This window comes from Gallus gallus, chromosome 4 (genome assembly GCF_016699485.2).
Source record: "Gallus gallus isolate bGalGal1 chromosome 4, bGalGal1.mat.broiler.GRCg7b, whole genome shotgun sequence".
Lineage (NCBI taxonomy): Eukaryota > Metazoa > Chordata > Aves > Galliformes > Phasianidae > Gallus > Gallus gallus.
The window spans coordinates 58,010,524-58,035,660 of record NC_052535.1 but is presented as its reverse complement, the minus strand read 5'-3'; the positions used below and the strand labels follow the sequence as shown (position 1 = coordinate 58,035,660).

General features: G+C 41.2%; 1 protein-coding gene across 7 annotated transcripts in view; it reads right to left on the bottom strand.

Annotated features, from left to right (window-relative positions):
* The window catches only part of BMPR1B (bone morphogenetic protein receptor type 1B), a 238,763-nt gene that overhangs the window by 73,549 nt on the left and 140,077 nt on the right, over window positions 1-25,137 (bottom strand). The window contains exon 1 of one of the 7 annotated variants that reach the window (XM_015276153.4): window positions 2,305-2,424. The exons of the other annotated variants lie outside the window; for them this stretch is intronic. The gene's annotated coding sequence lies outside the window, so the exon portion shown is untranslated. Of the gene's footprint in view, window positions 1-2,304; window positions 2,425-25,137 lie in introns of those variants that run through there. 7 annotated transcript variants of the gene reach the window in all.

The following is a 25,137-nucleotide window of genomic DNA, read 5'->3' as shown; positions in this document are numbered from 1 at the left end:
AAGCACGTGGTCCTCAGGAAAGCAGAAATGGCCACCCTGAACAAGGCACTGGTTACATTTGCTGCAGTTTGTACAAGCACTCAAAAATCAAAGCAAGCTTCGGCTCCCGACTGATGGGAACGTACTTCCAATGCAAACTGAATTCAGGAGCAGCTGGATTCCAAACCAGACTCCTAGGAATCTTCCTCTGACATGTGCTGCTACAGTGCTGATCAGACCTAATATCTGAGGAACAACTTTGAGTACCTTTTGCATGCTGATCTTTGCACCTGAACTTCAGCAGTGGTGCAAACAACTTGTCACAGAATCATAGAATGGTTTGGGTTGGAAGGGACCACAATGATCATCTAACTCCAAGCCCCCTGCTACAGGCAGGGACACTTCCCACTAGACCAGGTTGCCCAAAGCCCCATCCAGCCTGGCCTTGAATGCTTCCATGGAGGGGGCATTCACAACCTCTCCAGGCAATCTGTTCCAGTGTCTTACCACCCTCACATCTTGTTCTCCTCCAGGCCAGAGGAGTTTTCTGTGCACAACTCACTACATTTCTGCTACGAATCTGCATATTACCACTGCAGATGCTCCTATGTCAGAGTGCATCTGACTGCCCCGGGGGTCAATCATCACACTGACATTCCTGGTGTCTTTAAGAGCATAGCTTCTAAATACGCTTTTAAATGCTGACATTTGATGACTGTGTTTCTAAACTACATTACATGTTGATTCAAGTTCTTTCTTCTTGTTTTGTTTGTTTGTTTGTTTGTTTTTTGCATTGGTAGCACTGAAGATAATTTAAGAAGCCCCTTGTCTTTTCAAGTGATCACATGAAAAAGTGCCAGATCACTTACCCATTAAGAATGTTTCCAAGGGAATTGAGACACTAATAAAACTCAGATACATTTAGCTCCTCGCTCTGGGTGAGCTGCGCACATCCCCAGCTGCACTGCCCCCATGGGCAGCAGAGGGTGCTGGCAGAATACCACAGGGTCCCTGCCAAGCATCCCCCAGGTGGGTAAGCAATTGGGCCAGAGCCTGCGCTGAGGGTCTCTGAGAATGAACAGGACCAGAGAATGGACTGAAAGGTGGGCCGAAATAGCACCTACAGCTTGCAAGATTTGCTTGCGCTGTACAGAATTGACACCGTGCTCCCTCCTACGCATACACACAGGCTATGAGATGCTCAGTTGAAAATCAGACAGAAAACGCAACTTTCAGCAGTTCCTGAAGAAAAAAAAAGAAAACCATCAACCAGTGGTGGCAAGAGCTGCTACACCTGGCACTGCAGCCCCCCCTCCGCCCTGCATCCCACTCCTACCACCCCCCTGGGCCACCCCATCACACAGCACTGCGGGACAGGTGGATTGCATGAGTGCTGCTGTGGTTTCGAGTCTGATTAGGAAGTCAGAGCAAAATCAGCTGAAGCATCAGAAGAGCTCACTCTGCAGACTGAAGGATTGTAGGTGAGGTCACAGCAAGTTTAACTGTTTAGTAAACGGAGCTGACTAATTAACAGAGAAAAAAAAAACCTTCCTTGCTGTATGCTCTTCTTTTCAGATGCGATACTCAGATTGCTAACAGCCAAAAGGCAGAGTACTTTACCACCTTATTTGCAACATCTTTAAAGACCCTACGTTTAGCAAACAAACAAAATGACTCTTCAAAGACAGCAATGCACGCTCCTTCCAAAGAACGTCCCTTCAGGAGTGAAGCACTCCGCTGTAAGCATACAGATGAAGTACATGCCCTCGCATTTGCCAACTAGTGAACTAGCTTTCAAATGCAATTGCTGTAAATACATTCCACTCATTAACACAGGTTCCATATTTTCAGTCTCTACGATAAAGCTGCCACGATTGCGCTGTCAATCAAAATTCTGCCTCATTACGGCCCGTTTGCTGCTAATTAGTGCCTCCTTTTCTTATTAGCTCTGTCAAATTTTTGCTTCCTGATGGTTAAATATAGCATTTGCATTTATCATTAGTATGATGCTTTCCTATTAGGACTTCAGCGGGAACAAGTTCAGCCTTCTCACTCAAGAGGCACAACAGTTCTTAATGCATTTAAAAACAAACAAACAAGAAACAACAAAAAAAAACAAACAGCTAACAGTTCGCCCTGCGAAGGAGTAATCAGGCAAAGTTAAAGCCTAAAGCCGCTCAGGATTCCTACGGGAAGATTTAATCCACCCGGCCGGCGTGTGAGGCGGCGCACGGAGCCCGGAGCTGCCCTTCCCCTCCCTCCCAAGCCCCGTGCACAGCACGAGCCCACTCCTAAGCCCCTCTCAAACCCCCCGGCCGCACGTACCGGCTGCGCTCCCGTGTCTCGACGGCGGGTCCCGGCTGCTCGCCCCGCTCCTGCCCCGCCGCTCGGCACCGGGACGCGAGCGAGAGACGGCTCAGCCGGGGCGGGCCGCGGGCGGTCTCCGTGCGTCGGGAGAGCCCCGGCCCCGCCGAGATCGCCGCCCCCCTCCCGAGCCGCCGTGCCGGGGTGTGCCGAGCAGCGAGCGGCTCCCGAGCGGCAGCGGTAGGAGGTGAGGAGGGGGGAGAGCGTGAGCGGAGCGAGACGCCCGCCCCGCAGCTCGTCACTGGACAACTGCTGTAAGCAGCGGGGGAGCCGGTGGCATCGCTCAGGCGCTAAATGAGTTCCTGCGGCATGTGCGCGGGGCTGCCGGCGGCTCAGCTGGGCTGCAGGACGTCCGCGATAACTACGTGTGGATATTTGCTCAAGAAAACGCTACTTTCCATCGCTACATGAGTTCCGATCCCTTACCGTTTGCTCAGGCAGGGTAAGTGGATGCAATCCCAACAGATAACCCAGCTACAGGTCTGCTCTTCGGCACAGCAACAGGCATTAGAAGTGTTCTGGCATCAAACAGAACAAGTACAGGGTGTAGGTTCGTGAGCAAAACAGGGTGAGATCCTGCAAACTCTGAATGCAGCGCTACACCGGCAACACTACACGACTGATGGACTGCAACGAATAGACTCCTAACTGCCACTGAGCAAAGGAAAAAACGAGAGCAGGGTACTATTCACTAAGAATATACAAATTCACTCCATACCTGCAGGTGGCAATTAGCAGTGAAAACGCTAATAAGGAGAAAAGCAGCTTTGGTGATTCATTCGCTTCTTTATGACCAGTTTGCACAGTTTGGCACTGACGCTCTCTCTACTCCTGCAGCTAATGGGAGCCTGGCATCTCAGTGAGCAAATCTCACTGTCGTGTTTTGAAGGGTATTTCATACTAGAAGAGCAAGTCAAAGATCCACATCCTTGGCAGTGCTTAACAAAGTGGAAATGACATCTATGAAGTGGGCACCTGGCAGCTGTGACACAACACGTAAAGTAGCAAAACCCAGCTGACCAAGAGCCATCTTCCTAAGCCTTGTCCAGATATCAAAAGCCCAATGAGCACTGGTCTTGCCTTCCCAGTGATGTGGGGCACTTGTTTCTCCTTTCTTTATCCTCCTGTTTAAATATCCATACCCTGGTTGATCAATATGTCATTTTGCTATGTGAAAGCAACACAAACATACATTTCTATACACATCATTGGAATACATCATTTATGAGGATGTTTGAGTTTTCACTGGAACATATAGCAGTAGAGTAAGATGTTAGTATCTAAGCTACTTATTTTGTAATGAGTCCTAATTACAGGTTTGCTCCACACTTAATATCAATTTGCATGGGAAATATTCTTGTACCTCACGTTAAACGTATATGCTGTGTTGCTGTGTATATGCTTGATGTGTCCTTCCCAATGTCCCATGTAAGCACAAAAAGCATTAGAGCTTATCCAAAAATCCCTATCTGCCGTGTATTGTACACCTTTCATCCAAAGGATAGGATGATGCTCAGTGAGTTTTTTGACTGCAAGATGCAGAAGAATTATTGCGGACACATGGAATGGACACCACAATTCTTGGTTGTGTCTGCAAAGAACTGGATAAATCTAGACTTGCAAATGTCGGAATTTGAAAGGCTGCCATTAAAAGTATGGGGAATCTAAACAGAGATGCTTTTAGGATGCCACAGAAAAGAATTTATTGTGCAAACATAAGTTTTTTAAAGTATGTACGTAATTCAAGATTGTATCTGTGCACAGATCTAACTACCCCACTGCAGTAGTGAGGTAAAGTGGATGGTGGTAACAGCTCAAGTACAGCTGTTAACATGGTTGTTTCTTGAAGTGCTATGGTCATGGATTTGATAACACAAGAGGTCTCCCACCCCACACTCCAGTACTTCCGACCTTAGCACAGAATCATAGAATGGCCTGGGTTGAAAAGGACCACAATGATCATCCAGTTTCAAGCCCCCTGCTATGTGCAGGGTCACCAACCACCGGACCAGTCTGCCCAGAGCCACATCCAGCCTGGCCTTGAATGCCTCCAGAGATGGAGCACCCACAACCTCCTTGGGCAACCTGTTCCAGTGCATTGCCACCCTCTGTGTGAAAAACTTCCCCCTAATATCCAACCTAAACCTCCCCTGTCTTAGTTTAAAACCATTCCCCCTTGTCCTATCACTATCCACCCTTGTAAACACTCATTAAATGCATAAATGACACCATACCATTCAGTTCTGGGAAGTCACAGAAAGAGGCTTTTTGCAGAGAGACATTAAGATCACATTTTTCTGATGTCTTCAGTGTTCAAGGTGTGAGCTCTGTAAAACAGCAATCTTTTCTATTGTGCATTTTTAATGAGGAGCAGGGAACTCCTGTTGGTATTGGAGCACAAAGCAGCACAAATAAATAAACAAGGCAAGCAATAATGTGCTGTAATTACAGGACTTCTAGGAAGGCTGTCAGCGTTCATGGATCTTCCCCTCAGTCCTGTGGAATAGGTCAGCTTTGTGACATTTATTCACTGCATAATGTACAAGCAAATTATTGCACTTGATAGGAAAATCATATTCCCAAAAACGGGAAGAAAATTTTCAAGATATCATAAATGTGGAAAAGATACTTCTACATCACAGAGGATGACATAATTGTTTCCATAGTTGTTAATGTCATCAATGATGTAACCGTATCTTTAATTTCTTCCTGCTAACTGTTGTATTTCTTATAAATTCTGTGTTCTGCAAAAGCTCTCTGCCCATTAAAATACTTTTCTAAGCCAAAACACAAATCAAGGCTGAATTAACATTTCATTGCTTTTCCCCCCCCCCTACTTTAGACAACAATCCAGCATTTAAACTACAGTAAGTAACAGTCACAAATAGAAGCTTCTCCCCTCATACAAGACTTTCTTACTGATGCTTTCTCCACGAGAACTAGCAAAAACAAATTCTTTAAGATGCAATTTTCTAATAGTTTTGCTTGCTATGTGGTGAAACATAACATTCCCATTCGCAGTGCACAAACTCAAAAAGAACAAAAAGATGCTTTCACTCTATTTTGAAAAACCGAGGCATTCAAACCCAGGGGTAGGCAGACAACAAAAGCTGTGATGTGCTTAGAAATCTCTGAAAAGACTCTTAAAAGACATTGGAGAAGGGACCTGAACACATTTTTTCCAAGCTTTTTTCCCTCCCACTCCACGCGTGGAGAGTTTCGTGATGCAGCCCCGGTGCACAGGGACCAGTATTGCCTTGCAAACAACCCCCAGCTCCCTATATGCAGCATGGCTGAAGGAGCCCTCTGGTATTCCAGACACGTATTCCCTCCTGGCTACTTTGTTTTTTGTAGTGTTTTGTTTTGTTGTCCAGAGTACTGCCAAAGCTTGCCTCCCTCCATCACCTCCCCCCATTTGGAAAGGGGAAAATGCAAGCAAGAAGGGAGAAAATCCCTCAACTTGTCCAAAGTATGCAAGGATGATTTGTGTTCTCACTTATGGGGTATGACTGTCACTGTTGATCTGCTTTCAGGCCTAGATTACACGTGATAAGGGCTGACCTTATTTGAGCATTCACACATTATGCACTCATGGAGAGCGCGCTGGACACAAAAGTCCCTCAGATGTTCTGGGCATCAATCACGCTCACAGCGTGGAGGCTGCCAAACTTTTCTTCCACTTAGCTTGGGAGAGGAGAGGGTAGTCCAAGACAGACTTAATAAAGTTTAAAGCTGTGCCACAGTATATTTGGGGCCCATTGTCTCCTAAAAGTGTGCTTTTCAACAAATTCTCTGCAGTTACCATGGGCAACTATTCGTCTTTAACAAATTTGGTCGGGGAGACTGTAGGGAGGAAAGAAAGTGAACAAAGGGTTTGCAAGATCGTTTAAAAAAACTAACTCAACTTCTTTCTTTTATTTCTCACATATTGACAGGCAAAGTCATTTTTAAATTCGTTCCTAAAAATTGAGTAACTTCAGAACATCTTAACGCAAATTACAGCCTTAGGAACACATGAAACTTATTGTCCATCACATGCAATTTTCAGTAAATACTTAAACTCATCCCCTCAAATAATGCATGCTTTTGTAAAGAATATATTATAAACAAAGCTCACCATTGAAATGTTTCATCTGTTGCAATGAGTGACACCTCTGTTTAAGCTTTTCTGATTTCATGAGAATTACAACTCGTTTGCTAAATCTTCTGTTTCAGTCTGCACATTTATTTAAAATTACAACATGCAGTCAGTTGGAAATGAGAGCACACAGCAAATGATGCATGTGCTGCTCCAAAATGTACTTACCAGCAGGGCCCAACTTAATTTGTACAGTCTAAATTTCCATGGAGTATCAGCCCTACAGACAAAACAGACTGCAGGCATTCATACAAACAAACAAAAAGCTCTCCAAACTATCCTATCTACCTCTGAAACACTTCTTATTCCCAATTTCTGTGGATACAAAATGACTCTCAGAATAAGATACGATTTGCTTTGCTTATACATTTGTTATATCTGAAACCTACTTACACCATGTAAACTTGCTTTCCTTCACAACTGTCCTTACCAGCAGTAAGACTCAGCAAAGGCATTTGTCATAATGTTGGAAAAATGTAGGGAACGCATTTGTTAGCTAGTTAGTCTTTGCCAAGGATGCTCTGAAGAGTTCAGCACGTTCTTTTACAGTTTTAGGTGCTCTCACTGATAGAGACTGCTGCTGAAAGTTAAGAAATATGTTCACCGTATGATTTATCTTGTTAGGGGAAGAGGGACTTGGGGGTCCTGGTGGACAGAAAACTGGACATGAGCCAGCAGTGTGCACTTGCAGCCCAGAAAGCCAACTACCCTGGGCTGCATCAACAGAGGGGTGACCAGTACGATGAAGGAGGTGGTTGTCCCTCTCTACTCTACCGTCATGAGGCCCCATCTGGAGTACTGTGTCCAGGTCTAGGGCCCCCAATACAAGAAAAATGTGGAGCCACTGGAGAGAGTCCAGAGGAGGGCCATGGAGATGATCAGAGGGCTGGAGCACCTCTCCTATGAAGACAGGCTGAGGGAGCTGGGCATGTTCAGCCTGGAGAAGAGAAGGTTTTGGGAAGATCTCATTGTGGCCTTCTGGTACTTAAAAGGATCTTATAATCTGGAGAGACTGACTTTTTACACCAACAGTGATAGGACAAGGGGGAGTGATTTTAAATTAAAAGAGGGGAGATTTAGATTAGATGCCGGGGAAAAATTTTCACCAGAGGATCATGAGGCACTGGCACAGGCTGCCCAGAGATGCCTGGAGGTGTCCAAGGTCAGGTTGGATGGGGGCCTGGGCAGCCTGACCAGGGCGACAACCCTGCCCATGGCAGGACGGTTTATCAGATGGTCTTTAAGATCACTTCCAGCCCAAGCCATTCTATGATTCTGTGACTTGTGGGGAAGTTCTGCTGCTTTTCTACCCCCCCGCCTTCTTCCCGCCCCCCTTTTTTAACCCCTTCCAATTTAAAACTGTGTCAAATGTGACTGATCCTCGAGAAAAGGAAGGAGCAGCACACTGCAAAGACAGGAAGAGGCCTGAGGATTGAACCCGAGGAGAAACATTCTTGAAATTCGAGTACTTTATTGTGAAGGAGGCAGTATGAGCAGTACACACAAAGACACATACAGGTGCTCACTCCATTACAAGTTCATTTGCGTATTTGAAAAGATTACTACATTACAGAATAGATATTTTTCAGACAAGGGAGATCAAAATCTAAAAGTGAAAAGGAAGAATGCATCTTCACTTTTTCTAAAGCACCTTGCTAGGTTGAGTATATTTCAATAAGGAATCAACATCATAAAAGGTGTGTAATTAGGAAAGTTGAAGGAGTTTGGATGTGCTTGACTAAAGCAGAAACAATTGTAAGTAGTGTTTTGTCATGTTCTGCCTAATGTAGTCTACCCAGACTTCTGCCTGTGCACTTAGACATCTGGGTGGGAGCCTCACAAACACGAAACGAAAAGCACGTACCAGCCATCAGCTCAAACAGCTGAGGACCCTATCACCGAGTAACTCCACCACTACAACTCAGCCCCTACTGCAGAGCAGGCTAGTGTCTAGATGTCTCAGGCTGTGGCAAAAGAAAAACTTGCTAAACTGCAAAGGCTAAAGGTATCCCCAAAAAGTCACGCACCACTCTCTGACATGCACTCTCTGAACTGACACAGTGGGTCAGACCAACAGCTCAGTTAGCCTGTATTCCTGTCTCCAATAAAAAGGATATGCTTTTTATTATTTTTTAAATGCATCGCTTTTTAATTTCATTGGGATGTCTCCTGTCTTTTATTATGTAAAAGGTTAAATGGAAGAATCCAATTTGCCTCGTTTTTTTTTTAATACATATTATTTTATTTTCCTTCTTCTGTCTCCAGTTATTGAAGCCCTCTCAAGACAGCCTCCTCATTTTAAACTCTGCTCTCCTCTGGGAGATGGCTCATCTCATGTTTTAGCCATTCACCTATTTCTGCTGCATCTTTATACAGGCTGGGATGGCCACATACAAAAGCAGCATTCCTGGGGAGGATGTGGCACTGAGCAATGCAGTCACTTCCAGAAGTCAGCTCTACCTGTTGCGTGGAGTCTAATGTTTTATTTGTTTTTCTCACTGTGCTAAGCAGAAGATTTCATTGACTTGATAAGGAAGATAAGAAGGGTATTTTTTTTTTACTCAGTTGATTCAACATACAGGAAAAATACTGGGACTGCATATTTGATAATGAGCATTTGTCAAACATACTTTAACCTGCTTCTATTCATATCACTTCAGCAAATCTCTCTCAGCTTTGCTTGATTCTTTCTGCCCTAACCTAATTTAGGTAATTACCTTCTCTTTCTCTGAAGTCATTCTGTCCTGCAAATCTTACTATATGCAAAACCAATTCCAGAAGTAGCACATCACTGCCTTCCTAGTTAACACAGCAGGAGCATCATATCTTCCACATCCCTCATTCTCTTTTCCTTATGAACACACAGTGAAAGAATTGGAATGGGAAGAACAACGAGGAACCATGGTTGGGTACAGAGAAGAGGTCCATAACTGCCTCATAGCACCTCCAATAACCCTTTTAATATTTCACATTGATTCCTCAGGTCTTTAGTTTTCCTCTCGTAGAGAATGCATTACCATAGACATGCTTATTGTGCATTACACCTGTGTGGACCTCTTTGCAGTGCCCAACTTACTTTCTCAGTACCCACAGCCATGTTGCCACAGGGAGCCCACACGTGCTTTTAGCCCTCTGGTCTGTCCAAGAGAGGGGGATGAAGATTTAGGAAGGTGCATGTAACACTAGCCAACACAGACATTTGAATGAACAAAACATCAAGTTTAAACCTACACCAATAAACCACTCTGTCATGAAATTTGTCTTCTCTCACAGCAGAGAAAAATGAAATAAAGGGGTATTCAGCATGCATAAAAATAATTGGCAAAGTTTTTATAAAATAAATTGTTCTCATTAAGTTATGGCAGAGTTTCTCAGAAGTACACAATTTCATATTTATGAATTTCCTTTTATCACAGTTTACATTTCAGTATCCAAACTATTCTCCCAAAAAATGGACAAGTAGATTTATATTCTGGGGGAAAAAAAGAGTATTTCTGATGGATCGGGCAACTGTCCTATAAATTCAAAATAGGCACCCTCCAGAACTATTATTAAATACTCACCTTTTTCTTACAAACTTCTCACTGGTGAACAATGTCTACTTCAAACCACCTCCTTTTACTGAGCCAAACAACTGGTCAGGTTGTTTGCCATTATCTTGCTCTGGCTGGGACCTTGCAGCAAGTCACCCTGAGGAACCACACTGCCCTTAGGTGCCCAGTGCTGCTTTAGGGTTAATGCCATAACATGCATCCACTATTTTTAACTCCTCTAATGACAGGTGCACCAGGACTACAGAAGACATCAAACACACAGAAATCAAATGCATTTAATGGCTTCAAACTTGCAAGAAGCACAAGCAGTGCTTGGCATCAAGGTAAATCTTGGCTGTATTTTCAGGTTTAGCACATTTTGGAACAACAATAACAGTATAAAGTCATTTTCATTCCATTGCTACTAAATTCTTTGTATTGCAATAGGAGACACATCAAAACCTCAATGCAATCTCTAACACCATATTGACACAATGTGATGTCTCTGAATCACATCTAACTGGTTTGTTGAACTTGAAGGCAAGGAGAAGCCTGCACACTGAATTTTCAAGTATTAATTTCACCATCACCTCTGTGATATTATTAAAGATAAATATACATTTTAAAATATTTTACTTCAACAGCAGTCCCCCTTTTGATGGAAGGTTTTATTTGCTTGCTTGAGTTTTCTTAGCATACATACTGAATGCAACAGAACTGGGCTCTGCCTCTTTAAATAAGTAGGCAGCTTCTTGAGTCTTCCAAATTCCTTCACCTGTCCCCAGTTATGCAGCACAGCTGCTCTGGGGGTTAAGATTTTTGTGAAGTAACAGTTCATGATAATCTCATTAAATCCTATCTAACACTTTCCAGTTCATACAGGATTTCCTTAGTCCGGGTGACTGCAGTGAGGACTGGCTGTTTAAACCCTCTCATTGACAATAAAATAAAATAAAATAAAATAAAATAAAATAAAATAAAATATCATCCAAACCTCTCCTCCTTGCAGAGCAAACCTCCACAGCTTGAGGAGCCAAAAGCTTAGCTCAAAGTGAGAAGCTGGAGCAAATACTAAGATGCAGCAGCTCTCTTTGGTGTCTCTCCCTACAGACGAAAAGCAGCATTAACAATACAATCTTTAGTAACTTCTGCATGAAGATTGTACTATCCACTATTCCTTTACTTATAGATCATTTTTTTAAATGTAGAAAAATCCCTTCTCTGCTCAACTAGGGAGCACCCATCTCCACTGAGCTGCAGGGGTCATGCTTTGCAGGGGAGGCTCCACCACCAGCCTGGCTGCTCACCATCCTTAGCCATCCACAGGATGGAGATAAAAGCCTCCAAAGCAGTGATTAAAAATAAGTGATTAAAAGGATTTTATAGATACACTTCCTATTAGATCTTTAAAACCATGCTGTGCATGTTCTCAAAGTGGACAGGAGCTTCACTGAGGAGAGCTCAGCCCAGTTGTCTTGGTGGTGAATGATGAACAGGTAGAAGTGACACTATAAGGAGTGACACACACATAAAAATAATAAATAAATATTTTTTTAAAATGGATGTCTTACACTGTTCCAAGGGGAAACAATTTCTAGGCTACATTACCAAAAAAAAAAAAAAAAAAAAAAACCAACAAAAAACAAAACAAAAAAAACTGGCACTAAGTAATTTGAACAAAATAGCCAATTTTCATTTTACTGTACGTAGTCTCATCAATTCCAGTCTAATAGGATTTTTCCCTATTTACATGCACTTAAGTGGCAAATGCACATTTCCCGTTCCAATGGCCAAAAATACTTTTTCACCTTGTCTGCCTGAACTCATCCAAAATGAGCAATGCAAAATTTGGTTTAGAGCCTGCAAATAGGAGAGCTCAGGTATCCGGATAACAAATATTTTCATGGGCTTTTCAGTGGCTTACAACCAGGACAGCTCTGCAGTGATTTATATGACTCCAGCAGCTCTAGGATGGCCTGTGTAAAATTAGCCGGTAATCACAACCCGGGATCTTAGCAGGCACGTTCCCCACCAACGGCAGCAGTGCCCAGCACTCAGAACTAGGACTGAGGATATCTGATTGCTGTTACAAGGACAAGGCTCCATAGTACAGCATTACGCTAGTATTTCACAGGATCAAAGCACAGGTTGTCTTATTTAGGCTATAAATATAGGTGCCACTATTTATGATTGCCCTGGTAGCACTTTGAGCAGGCATTGAACACAGTTTTTAGGGGCTGTGCAGAATTTGTCTTTCAAAACACGCGCCCTACAGACACTCAATGTTGGCTGTTTGCAGTCTAAGTTCCCATCGAGGTTCACATTTTTTAATGCACTAAAATGAAAATTGTCCATTGTTCCTGTCCATTGTTCAAGCCGTATCTTCCCCTTTCAGAGAAGCTCTCATGTCTGAGACCTCCCTGATGAAGACTTTTTTTGCATTACTATAACACCTTATTTAAGACAGACATGGTTATGAATCTCCACACAATGCAAGTCTCTACATCTTGCCAACAGCTGCTCTGGCCTGCGGGCTCCAGCTTCATCTGGAAAACAAACACACTTCTCTAAACTCTCATAAAACAGAATTATCTGTATAAGCTTCATTGAATGGGGCAGCAATATACTTTCTAATTTTTCCACGCTCTCAAACTGAAGATTGTAAATCAACGTCTGGAGCACTCATTGAAAATTAAATGAGTGCTTGTTTCAATCAGGAGCAACATCACCAACAAATGCTACATGAGTTTTTGAGATGCTTACCTACCCTCAGCCAGTCATCACTGAAAGGGCTGCCCATAATAATCACTTGACCTGCTGCAATTCCAGCCCCACAGATGGAGTGTTGCCCAGTGCTTATGCCAAGAACATAGGGACACACTTACTCCATGAAATCACACCAGGCTGGCACAGGTCACAAGGAAGCTCTTGGGAACTCATTAAATATCTACCATAAAGTCCACAGACCTAGCTGAAATTGCAATGATTTTTTTTCCCTGCCTCCAGTGCAACTCCATCTATCTGTGCCAAAACATGCAGGAAAGGCAGAGGCTGAAGTGCAGTATGTGTACTTTTTGTGTGGTGGAGATAATTCAGCAACATCTACATGGCCAGATCAGATACTAGTCTGATACCCCTTTTTTGTCACTGACCTCAAACCTACATCAGACTGTAGTCATTCTCATATCCTTGAATTAAAGCCAGAAGTTGATGAGAGACTCCCAGATCCAACACAACCAAAACACAAACCCAGAAATGCTACTTCCTTTCTTGAATGATTTTCCCTTAATGTGGAAGGACATGATTCAGAAAGACATCACATTTTGTGCTCTCAGCTCCTATTATGTTCACTCAGGTGAAAATGAGTACCTCATGCATCTAGATTCAGTTCTGCCACATTTTTCATTAATTTTGGTTAACTTATTTTTTTCCTACATTCCCCATACGTACCCTCTTCTAAAGAAGTAGCACATGTTAAAAGATGTTCTCTGCCTGCAGATGACACATCAATCTCAGCACTCACAAATACTGAGATGGAAAATAAGAACTGGACACCAGAAGCTGCATGCTTATTGAAAACATGTAGCTGGACAGTATCAACATGACACAAGGAGAGTAGATTAAAATTAACCTACATTTCTGTAATATCATCAAATAAATCGACCTGCTAATAAAAGGAAACACATTTCCATAGGAATACGAGTGGTATCCAAGTAACAATTCCACAGTGATATATTTTCAATTAAAGAATTACAATAGACTACTCTTATTTTTTCTCTCTAATGTTAGGTTGTAATTCATTATTGTACAGGCAGCTGAATATTAACTTACAGCTTCTGTTCTTTGTCTTTGTAGTAACTAGGAAACGTTTTCAAGGTCAAATCCTGATTTTATCACAAAGAAATCTACCAAGCAAATGTTTAAAGTTGAAGTTGCCTTGCTTTCCTTTATCTCGTGGCTTGTTCTTACATTTTATCAAGATATGGAAATATTGACAAAATCTGTGAGAAACTGACTGTCAGATTGCCAATGATGTGGAAGAGTGCGTAACGCAACAGAAGCAGTTGCAGCTATTTATTGCTATTCTGTGACCAAAAAAAGGCCAATTTTCCGCAAGACCACAAGACTCATCAGAAACATTTAATGAGTCAGTGTCTGCATAGGGCAACCCATTTCCTATTTAACTACCCATTTATGGTCACATTCTCTTAAATTGCAAGAGTGTGAAAATTAGAGGACTCATTCTTAAAACACAAAATGTGACCCTCAATTACCTTATTATCTGGTTGTATGGCATTCTATCACAACATATCATACACTAATATCCTATGATATTACAAAATGATGGCATATAGTCAAACTACAAATAAAATAAATTACATTCCAAAGTATTTTTTTATAAACAGCTATGTTTCTGTCAGTAATTACAGTTTTAAGTTTTGGACAGATAGCATCGATGCCTGAAAGAAAGAGAATAGCATTCTGTATTATCCAATTTCTGACTAAAACTCAGTTTCAGGAATTCAGAATTCATTTTGAATGCTAAATTGCATGGTCACTGAATTTAAAGCTTGGAAAAAAAAAACCCTCAGAACCTGAGAAAAACTTTTTTTTTTTTTCCCTTGAACTTGTTAGGAAAAGAAAAATAGGGGGATGGGGAAAGAGGGAATCAAGACGTTGTTGTTATACAGTGTCTGCGCAAGGATTATTTCAAGTTAGAAAGCTACCAAGAAATGCAAAAAAATATGACATGCTGAACAGTAGTTCCTGCTTCCCATGAAAGCCATCTGTTCTGTGTATGTACATGGTTTGAAAGACATTCCCGGCATTGTGTCAAGCCAAAGGAATCCCCACTAGAGTTACAGAAATATAAACTCTCTTTACACTGGCAGAAGGGCTCTGAAATGCAGTTCCAAAGACACGTATACCACATGGAGCAGAACCGTAACAGTTCTGCTGACATGCCATACGTTATGCAGGATTTTCTCATCTGATATTATATGATGAGAACTGAAACTTTAGCAGGGATAACATTGCAATACTTTGAATTAGAAATTCTTCAAATGAGCATGAGGCAAGTTCTCCACTCCTCTCCATGGCAAAATGGCATCATCACCCTTTTTCTCGTTTGCAGCTGACATGAAAAATGCCTGGAAAATATTTCCGAAATGGGATTAATTCCATAGCATGATTTTTGCCATTACTGGCTTTAATGAAAGAGAGACATGGCACAGTTTGAATTAAATACTTGTTCCATGTTCACTCTCAAATTCAGCTAGACACTTCGTGGAAATGAGAGTTTGAAAAGTGTAATAATTAATACTCGTGTAAGAAGGACAATCCTTCCTGTTCATCTGGCATTTTCACAGTCCCTATGTCAATTATACGACTGAGTTCAAATTGCAATTATTTTTCCTAGGGAGCAATTAAATACTGCTACCAATGTTCAGCATAAACACCGCTATAACTACAAGCAATGCTCAGATGACCAGCTCGGGTTCAAAGGTTCACTGCACATGAATATCCATAAATACCACTGACAGCTTTAGCAGTATAATGAACTTTGCAGCAACTCATGCAGGCAGTCTACTCAATACATGAACATAATGCCCTTAACTTTAAAGCAAGAAACTTCCAAAAGGAATTCTGAACAAGTGCTACGGCTGAGATAGTACATCTAAGAACTATTTAAGAAATATTCCAACCCTCTTTTTAAAAAGTTCTTCTCTGCTATGTTCATGTTTATTATTTGTGAAATCACCCTGTGGAATCATACAGTAGAACTGAATGAAACACGAGCTATTCACAGAAATGTTCAGTTCCACTGAATTGTCACGCTAATTAGTGGTGTATTTGTAACTCCGTTAATTTAACCATGTGACAATACAAATTACATACTCTTTGCTTTTTATAGAAGTACACAATATTTTATCTTTAAGATGCTTACATTTTTTCTTGCAAAACACACTACATCATGTCCACATATAAACAGATATTTATGGCATCCATTAAAATATACTCCCAGTTTCCAGCTCCAAAATCTGTGTTGAAGAAGCTTTACCTACTTGAAATTTAGGGAATATTTTCCAAGCACTCGTTCTGTTTCTTTAATTCCATTGCTAATTTTCCTAATCGCAAGGATGCTGCTGCTTTACTCCTGTGCAGAGCTGTAGTATGAACAATAGAGGAAGGTACTGCACAAATCTGCATACCTCATAAATGCTGCTAACAAAAATGAGAAAATTGAAAGCATGACATATTTACTGAGTCCAAGCATCAGGAATCTCAAAATGACATTAGAGGGAAACCAGAAGTATATATGATTATTAAGTTAATAGGGTTTTTGAGGGTACACACTAATTCTAGGTAATGACAACATCCCTTTCTATCTCCTTAATTAAGATGGAGAGCCTCTTTTAAGGTGTTTTTTGCTATTTTTTAAATTAGTACAGAAATTTAGCACATCAGTTTCTCCCTCATGAAATGAGCTAGTTTCTCACAGAACACCAGACAGAGCGAAACACATGAGACACCCCCTCCCCATCTACTTCTCAGATAGCTTAGCTGGCCTTGGTCTGAATAGCTTCAGCAGCAGCTCAAGGCAAGGCACTCAAGCACATCCAAAGCAGATGAGAAGCACTTACCAGTCCTGCCATCTCTCTTTGGGAGAAAGGCCAGAACCATCAGCAGATAAGCAGAAATATATTAAGTGCCTGCACATCTGCTCCAGTAGAAAACATCTGTCTGCATTCTGCTTTACCAATGTACTCACCTGGGACTCAGCACTGAAAGAGAGCTCAGCATCATCACAGATAATTATCGTGTAGAGTAGGAATATCAAGCACAGATTAAGGGCACTGCTTGGTCCAAATATAAACTGGAGATGTTTTTAATTATTTACTACTAATTTGCTTCCTGAATCTTATCATTAGATAAGCAAACTACTGAAGTTAACAGATTTTTTTGATTTTGAGCTCAGGTTATGTTTTAATCATCTATGATCACCAATTCTGCACAAGCACTTGCTGGAGTCTGATCTGCTTTGCTCACCTATAAACCAGGAGCTCACATGGCATATGCTACTGTATTAAATCTAAAATCCCTTTCTTCCTGAGTACACGGAGATCCTGACTTGGAAAAAGTGCTTCCCAGTTTGATCATGCTGAAAGACAGCAAAGATGCTAACTCATTTTTGGCCATGACAAGACCCACTTTTGTGCAGAGACACCCAAAACACATGTATTACTGCAGCCAGTTCCTCTTAACATAGTGGGGAAGTCTGCATGTAGTAACAACTGATGCACAGCTCTCTGTGAGTCCCAGGAAGGGTAGGTGGCAGGGAAAGGACCTGGTCTGTCTATACACATATGGTGCTTGGGAGATGGACAAATGGAGACTAGGTCACAAATCAGGTGACCCCCTTCCAGCTGATCACAAATTTTAAGTGAAGAGAAGGTTTGTAATTCAAGGAACAACAAATCAACGTAGTAGCTGTGCTGTCTTCATTTTCTGTGTCCGGTATTCTCTTCAAAACCTCTGTAAGGGATTTCCCCTAAACAGATGAGGCAGTTACCACAACTCTATTCAGTGGCTGAAGTAACTTAAATACTCCCATATTTTCTTTCATCTTCTTAAGAGCTGTTCAACCATATTCACACATAGCTTTTTAATGGGGGATCTGAATGATGCATTTATCACTTCTCTTAGATGAAAAGCCCTCTAACCCTGTTAGGACACAGGCTAATATCCAGAAAACAGCACTACTTTTTTTCCTGCACATTTACAAGCTTGCACAAGCCTGATACAAGTCTGAAAAGTAACACAAAAAAATGTAGTTATCTGAATATCCTAATTGCAAATTAGTAGATTACTGTAATTTTTGATAGTTCTTAAAACACTACAAATGCTGCATTAAATTTTCTCAAAGATGCAGAAATGTAGTTTTAAAGCATTTATTGTAGCCCCCCTCTGATAACTGAAAGGCCATTGCAGTAATAAAAATACTTCATTTTCAGGACTGAAGTACTATAACTACTCAAAACATACACTGGTTCAGATGGTAATTTATACATACACCTAGAACACAAATAACAGCCTCAAAGCTAGAGATGAAGAGCAAGCTATCTCAAAGGAAGCAGAATAAGCTGGATAGGGAAGAGCAACATGCAGAATTAAGGAGCATGAGAAAGGCCATATGGAGCCCAGCAGCAGTGCATGGATGAGAATGGCAAGTCGTCCATTGGCTGAGTGTGGTCACTCTCAGCTGTGACCCTGATTTTCTGCCAAATATTGAAAAGACAATAATTCTACAATAATAGCCACATCTGCAGTAGGCTCTGAGAACTAAATAGTATTGCTTTTTTTTTTTTCTTTTAGTTTATTTATTCAACTTGTTAAATCCAGACACACTGAAGAAGTGTTATTTCTCAGAACTGTTACCAAATCAAGATGTTATTTCCATGTTTCCTTAAGAGGCAACTGTCTATCTTTTAAAATGTACTGTTTAAAAATACAGTCTAAGTATGAAAGTGAAATCACCACAGTGTTTAAAAATTTTGCTACAACAAATGTTATTTAGTTTCCAGGTTACATACTGGTGCTGACAGCCTGTAGGAGTAAAAGGGGTATGTAAATAGCTCCTAGGAAAAGAAAAATTATATACGCTGAGAATTTTTATTAAAAATCACTTCCATGAGCCAAATAAACCTAAAATGTGCCCTATTTGTTCAAAAACTCTTATGGTGCATGACTCAGCATCTTGATTATTTCAGTAGCTTGTTAGTCTTGATGTCAGATTTGGATGAATGGACCCATAAGGTTGTTATCTTGAAGAGATAATATATACACACACCTTGTTTTTCTAAAGTTCTTTACTGAAACAATGATGAATTTAAAGGAACTTTCCTACAAGACCCTGATTAGGGTCTCTCTAGTAAGAGTTTAGGGCATTCACACCTTAAAAAAGACAATAAACAATTAAAAGTCAATAGATAGTAGAAGGGATTAAATTCAGTGCACTTACAGAACAAAAAAAAGCACAGGACTTTCATATCTAATGCCTATATTGAATCACCTCCATGAAATTAGGTAGCCAAGTAGGAAATACAGATGAAACATTGGCATTGGCTGTACAGGTAGCTCACAGAAGTCGTGAGCTACCACGTCGTGAGCTATCAAACACTACATATAAGAGAACATTAGCATTCCGATGGACAGAGATCTTGCAAGGAAGAAGAGGGGAGTTGCTACGGTGTGAGTCTCTGTAACAGCTGCACAAAAAGATGAATTAAAATCTGACATCAGAATACTTTCTTGCCAACAGGATAGTTCTCTACGTTGCAGCTTCATTTGCCTATTTCAAATATCAAAGTTTTTTACATGTCATGAAACCACTACTTATGAAACAGACATGAAATGTACTAAAGTAATAATCCACAACGCTAACTGTAGATTGTTAATTGATAATCTACAGTCAATGTCACATTTATTAGCTACTTAATACCCATCAGTTGGCCTTGACAAATTACTTTGTATATACACTGAAAAGTCACCATTTTTTTGTTCTAAATTGATTTGTTATTTTTTTTTTGTGTGTGTGTGCTCCCTTTTATGCCTTCAGCTCATAACCATATGGAGTCTTTCCGACTGTTCAGTCTTATTTGCCCCACCAATTCCTTGCTCAAATATACATACTCTATAAAAACATGTAGCTTATATCAAAGAATCGTAGAATGGCCTGGGTTGAAAAGGACCATAGTGATCACTGAGTTTCAACTCCCCTGCTATGTGCAGGGTCACCAACCACTAGACCAGGCTGCCCAGAGCCACATCCAGCCTGGCCTTGAATGCCTCCAGGGATGGGGCATCCACAACCTCCTTGGGCAACCTGCTCCAGTGTGTCGCCACCCTCTATGTGAAAAACTTCCTCCTAATATCCAACCTACACCTCCCCATCTCAGTTTAAAACCATTCCCCCTTGTCCTATCACTATCTACCCTTGTAAACAGCCGTTCCCCTTCCTGTTTATATGCTCCCTTCAAGTACTCGAAGGCCACAATGAGGTCTCCCCGGAGCCTTCTCTTCTTCAAGCTAAACAATCCCAGTTCTCTCAACCTTTCCTCACAGGAGAGGTGCTCCAGCCCTCTGACCATCTTAGTGACCCTCCTCTGGACCCGCACCAAGAGCTCCACATCCTTTCTGTACTGGGGGCCCCAGGCCTGGATGATGCAGTACTCCAGATGGGGTCTCACAAAGGCTGAGCAGAGCAGCACAATCACCTCCCTCTTCCTGTTGGCCACCCCTTTTTTAATGCAGCCCAGAACACAGTTGGCCTTCCAGGCTGCAAGCTCACACTGCTGGCTCATGTCCAGCTTCTCATCCACCAGGACCCCTTCTCCGCAGGGCTGCTCTCAAGGAGATCTTCCCCCAGTTTGTATAAATACCTGGGATTGCCCTGACTGAAGTGCAGCACCCTGCATTTGGCCTTACTGAACCTCATTAGATTTTCATGGGCCCACTTCTTCAGCCTGTCAAGGGCCCTCTGGATGGCTTCCCTTCCCTCCAATGTATCGACTGCACTGCTCAGCTTGGTGTCATCTGCAAACTTGCTGAGGGTGCACTTGATGCCATTGTCTATGTCATTGATGAAGATGTTGAAGAGCACTGGTTCCAAGACCGACCCCTGAGGGACACCGCTTGTGACCGGCCTCCACCCTGACACAGAACCATCGATCACAACCCTTTGGCTGTGTCCAGCCAGCCAATTCCTAATCCATTGAACAGTCCATCCGTCAAATCCACACCTCTCCAACTTAGAAGGATGTTGTGAGGGACCATGTCAGAGGCTTTGCAGAAGTCCAGGTAGATGACATCCATCGCCCTTCCCCTGTCTACCGAAGCCATCACTCTATCATAGAAGGCCACCAGATTGGTCAGGCAAGATCTGCCCTTGATGAAGCCATGCTGGCTGTCTCGAGTCACCTCTTTATCTCATATATATTTTTTCCTCTGAAATATTAAATTTATGGGGGCACAGGGAAAATAATTTCCTTAATATTCACATTCTAAGCTGTGTAATGGGAACAAAACAAAACAAAAAGTTTCAGAAGACTGCCACTACCTCCTTGTACATCAACAGCCTCAATCAGAAGCAATTGTTCACAAGCTTTATGGGGGATATAGGAAGTGCAGTTAAAGGGGACTCTTTGAGACCATTAACTCCTTACTTTCATGTCAGAAAAGCTGGCTTCTTTCTAGCAAGTATGGATAAAACACAAAAATGGATTTACCATTTCAAGACATTTGCACAAGAACAGAATCATGTTTCAATACAGAATTCATTGATCCCAGAAGGCATTTAATCCTTTACGTATGCAGTGCCATGAGTAGTTTTTATTCAGTTTCCAGCATTCATACTTTTTTTTTTTTTTTTTTCTTCCAAATACTGAATGATGTTCTTTGCAAGTGAATTACTACTCTGCTATTGCTAACATTTAGCATAGATAAATAGGCTATAGATCATAGCCAGGATCACTTTGGGAGGTACTCAGGTCTGACTATATTAAAATTTGGAATTAACATAAACAATGATCCACATCCAAAGCTGAATTTTATGAAATCAAATGCTGCACTTGTCATCTCCATTCTATGAAACAATAGATATCACTTGTGTTTGTATTTGCCTGTGGCAATCTAGAAATAACTAAATCTGGAACCAAAAGAACCCTAGCTAATCCATGAAATCTGAAACTCTCGGGAAAGGAGAAATGGAAGTACTTGAAATGACAAATTAGATATCTATATTGTAAGGAGAATATTTTGAGTATGTTACATACTTCTAGAAACCCTGCATTGTAAATCATAACTAGAACTGTGAATCCATTAATCATCATTGTACATACAAAATAGACATAACAAGGAGATATTTATTAAGAAACCCTGAAACTGCCTGGGAAACCTTTCATACAGTCAGAAGGACAGCAGTTATCAACTAAAAGAGCTCAGTCGGGCTTAGTCTGAATAGCCAGCAACAAGAGGTCAAGACAAAACACCCAACCACCACAGCAAAGGCAAAAGAGGAGTACTCACCGGTCCTACTACCCTTCTTTAGGAAAGAGGTTGTAATAACTAGTACATAAGCAGTAATGTATTAATACCTGTACATCTGTTCCAGCCATAAACACCTGTCTGCAACTTACTTTAACAATGTACCCACTTGAGATTCACCACTGTGAGGGAGTGGAACATCATCTTTGATAACAACCATGGAGATAAAGAATTTTAAGAATAGGTGTGGAGCAATACATGACCTAGATATAAACTAGAGATAGAGATTTTTATAACCAATTTACTTTCCAACATGAGAAAAACTGAGATTAGATTTTAAAGATGAGCAAACTATCAAGTCTAACATGCCTTACTCTTCACTAACAGGAAGAAGCATCCTGCAGTCATTTGTGGTAAACACTGTCTGTGAGGCTGAACCCTAACACTTATACTCACCCACAACTTGAAGAAGAGTTTGGATTTTCTGAGCTCTTTGGAATTTTAGCTTTTTTTTTTTCTTTTCATTGCCATTTCTCAGTGAGATTTTTTTTTTCTGTTTCAAACATCTCCATAATCTTGTATCTCAAAGGTCCAATTTTACAACAGGAAAAATTGTAACAATTTCTGTGGCACTGGCAAATCTATGGGTGCATGGGTGCATCTATGGGTTGCTTCAAGAAAAATGTGTGGATTTTTTTGATGTGTTTCAAACATTATTTTGAGTAAGAAGCTCATCAAATGCTAGGAAATGGAACTGAAACTTCCTCTCAGATACCAAGCAAGCATTACACTGTGCCCTTTTGGCAAGGGGGTAAATATTGGCAAGACGGATTACAAGGGAGACAATAAGATCCACATTGTTATACACTATTGTCTATACATTTGGAGTAGCACTTAAGTCTTTGTAGGCTGGGATTTTCAGGAGTGGTAAAAGCACACTGCAATCCTTCTGGCCATGCTCATGTTTCCTTTCTTATTTAACATTAAAGGCTCATTTGTAGCTTCAGCTGAATTACTAAAAATCAGATTATTTGAGCGTAAGAAATTATTTTTTCCCTACACTCAGCTTCAAGCCTTTGGTAATCATGCTTTCAAACTTCTCCCTGACATCATGAGAAATGGAAACCTAGTTTTCCTTTTATTTTGCATGAAAGCATAAATTTTCATGTGATCATTTGACTGCAGACACAGGGATATCAAACAAAGAGCAGTTACTGGGAGGCTAATGATGAGATTACAAAAGCTGGCAGCACTGTGCTGCCATTCAGAGAGTTGCAGGGGGATGTTGACAAAACTACCCACTTATTCCCTATTGAAAATGCTCATTCACTGCAATTTATCTTAAAAACTACTACAAATGAGACTTCCTAAACCATTTGTTTTCATCATAACTTTAAGACCTTGTTTCTTGCACATAAGCTGCCTTCCCTGGTGTGATCACTGAGGGACGCCTGGAGTCTTATTTGCCCTGAGCCTGCTCATGCTGAGTTGCTGGCTGCTTTTCCATTAGGAGGGAAGAAGGACCTCAGGGAGACTCCCCAGGAAAGAAACTTGTAGGAAAGAAGGCATGAAACACATCCTGAATCATGATACTGGTTGGCATCATACAACTCCTGAATTCTGTATATATGCAACAGAAATATTCCCAGCTATTCCCATCGCTGGCAAACACACAACAGGAGAATGAGCTGAATGTGTGACTTGTGAGCACTTGCGAGCTGAATGTGAGCACAAAATGCAAGTGAGCATGTGAAGTGTAACAGCAAAACTACCTGTAAAGAGAGTCCTAGGATACTGGGAGATGCTGTGGCAAAACCAGCTGAGGAAGTGATCGTCCATCCACTTCAAATAAACATGGAGAAGCAGTGAGCAACCACTACCAATTCCTGACCTGCCTTCTCTTAAACAGAGACGGGATAGCAATATAAGTAAACTATAAGGCAACACCTGTTTTTCTTTTAAATTCCAGAAGTGTATGCATTCACATTACTGCAGAAGTTTAACAGGATGCTTTAGTGATCTCTTAGCAATTAAACAGCGGACAAAATTGAAATTCTAATTTCTGCAAAGCAAGCATAAGAAAGAAAGAAAAAAAAAAGAGTAAAAAAAAAAAAAACAGGAAAGGCAGCCTGCATCATCTATCCTTCACCTCCTTATCACTTCAAAGTATTTGTAGAACAAATACCATATTTTGTTCTAGGTCGTGCAACTTTCTGTCCCCTGCTTGGGAAGATGAGATTAGCCAGACAAAACAAGAGGGAAGCCCTCAGAATAGGAAGTAGCTTTAAACCTGGGAAGCCTGCTCAAGTCTGCAGTCTGCTTTGTTACTGGTAGCTGGTATGAGCAAGTTATAAAAATGAGAATAAAACACAAACTGAAACAGTGCACGTCAGCACAAGTTTAAACTTTCAGCTCTCCATTTTGAAATCTATCATCAGTGAGCAATTATCATAAATAGTTGACCCTTGCTCATGCTGGCCAAACTGACATGAGTTAAGATAGGCTATGCTTTTGGCACTGTTTAGTGTTTGCTTGCTTTACATTTATGTCAGGGCCATGGAAACCTACAAACAACGAGTCCGTAAAACAATACTGTGTTTCTATGGTTAAATACTGTGGTTTTAAGCAAGATCAGTTTAATAGCTAACGCTTTCTTATTTTTTAAAGTAGGAAACAATTTTTGAATTTCTTTACAGATGTTCTTTATATAAAAAGATTAAAACAAAAAAGTTGCAAAATAAATGGCTTACGGTTCAGGGAGTATTAATGAGGTAAGACATTTCCAAAGAGACCAGAGAGTGACAGCAGCACGCAGAAGGCGGCGGTGCTGCAGCCACAGAGCTGTCCCCCAGCAGCGAGCTCCCACTGGAGCAACGCAAAGTGAGGAGACAGAGAAAAGAAGGGCAGAAAAAAAAAACTGTCGCGAGTTCATGCACCCCCATTACGAATTCATTTTAATTAAACAAAGAGATTATACAGACATTGCTGACAGGGATTATCAAAATAGAATGGCGCCACCTGCCCCTTGCAACCCAATTAATTAGTGGAGAATCTGAGGTGCCAATTATCATGAAGCAA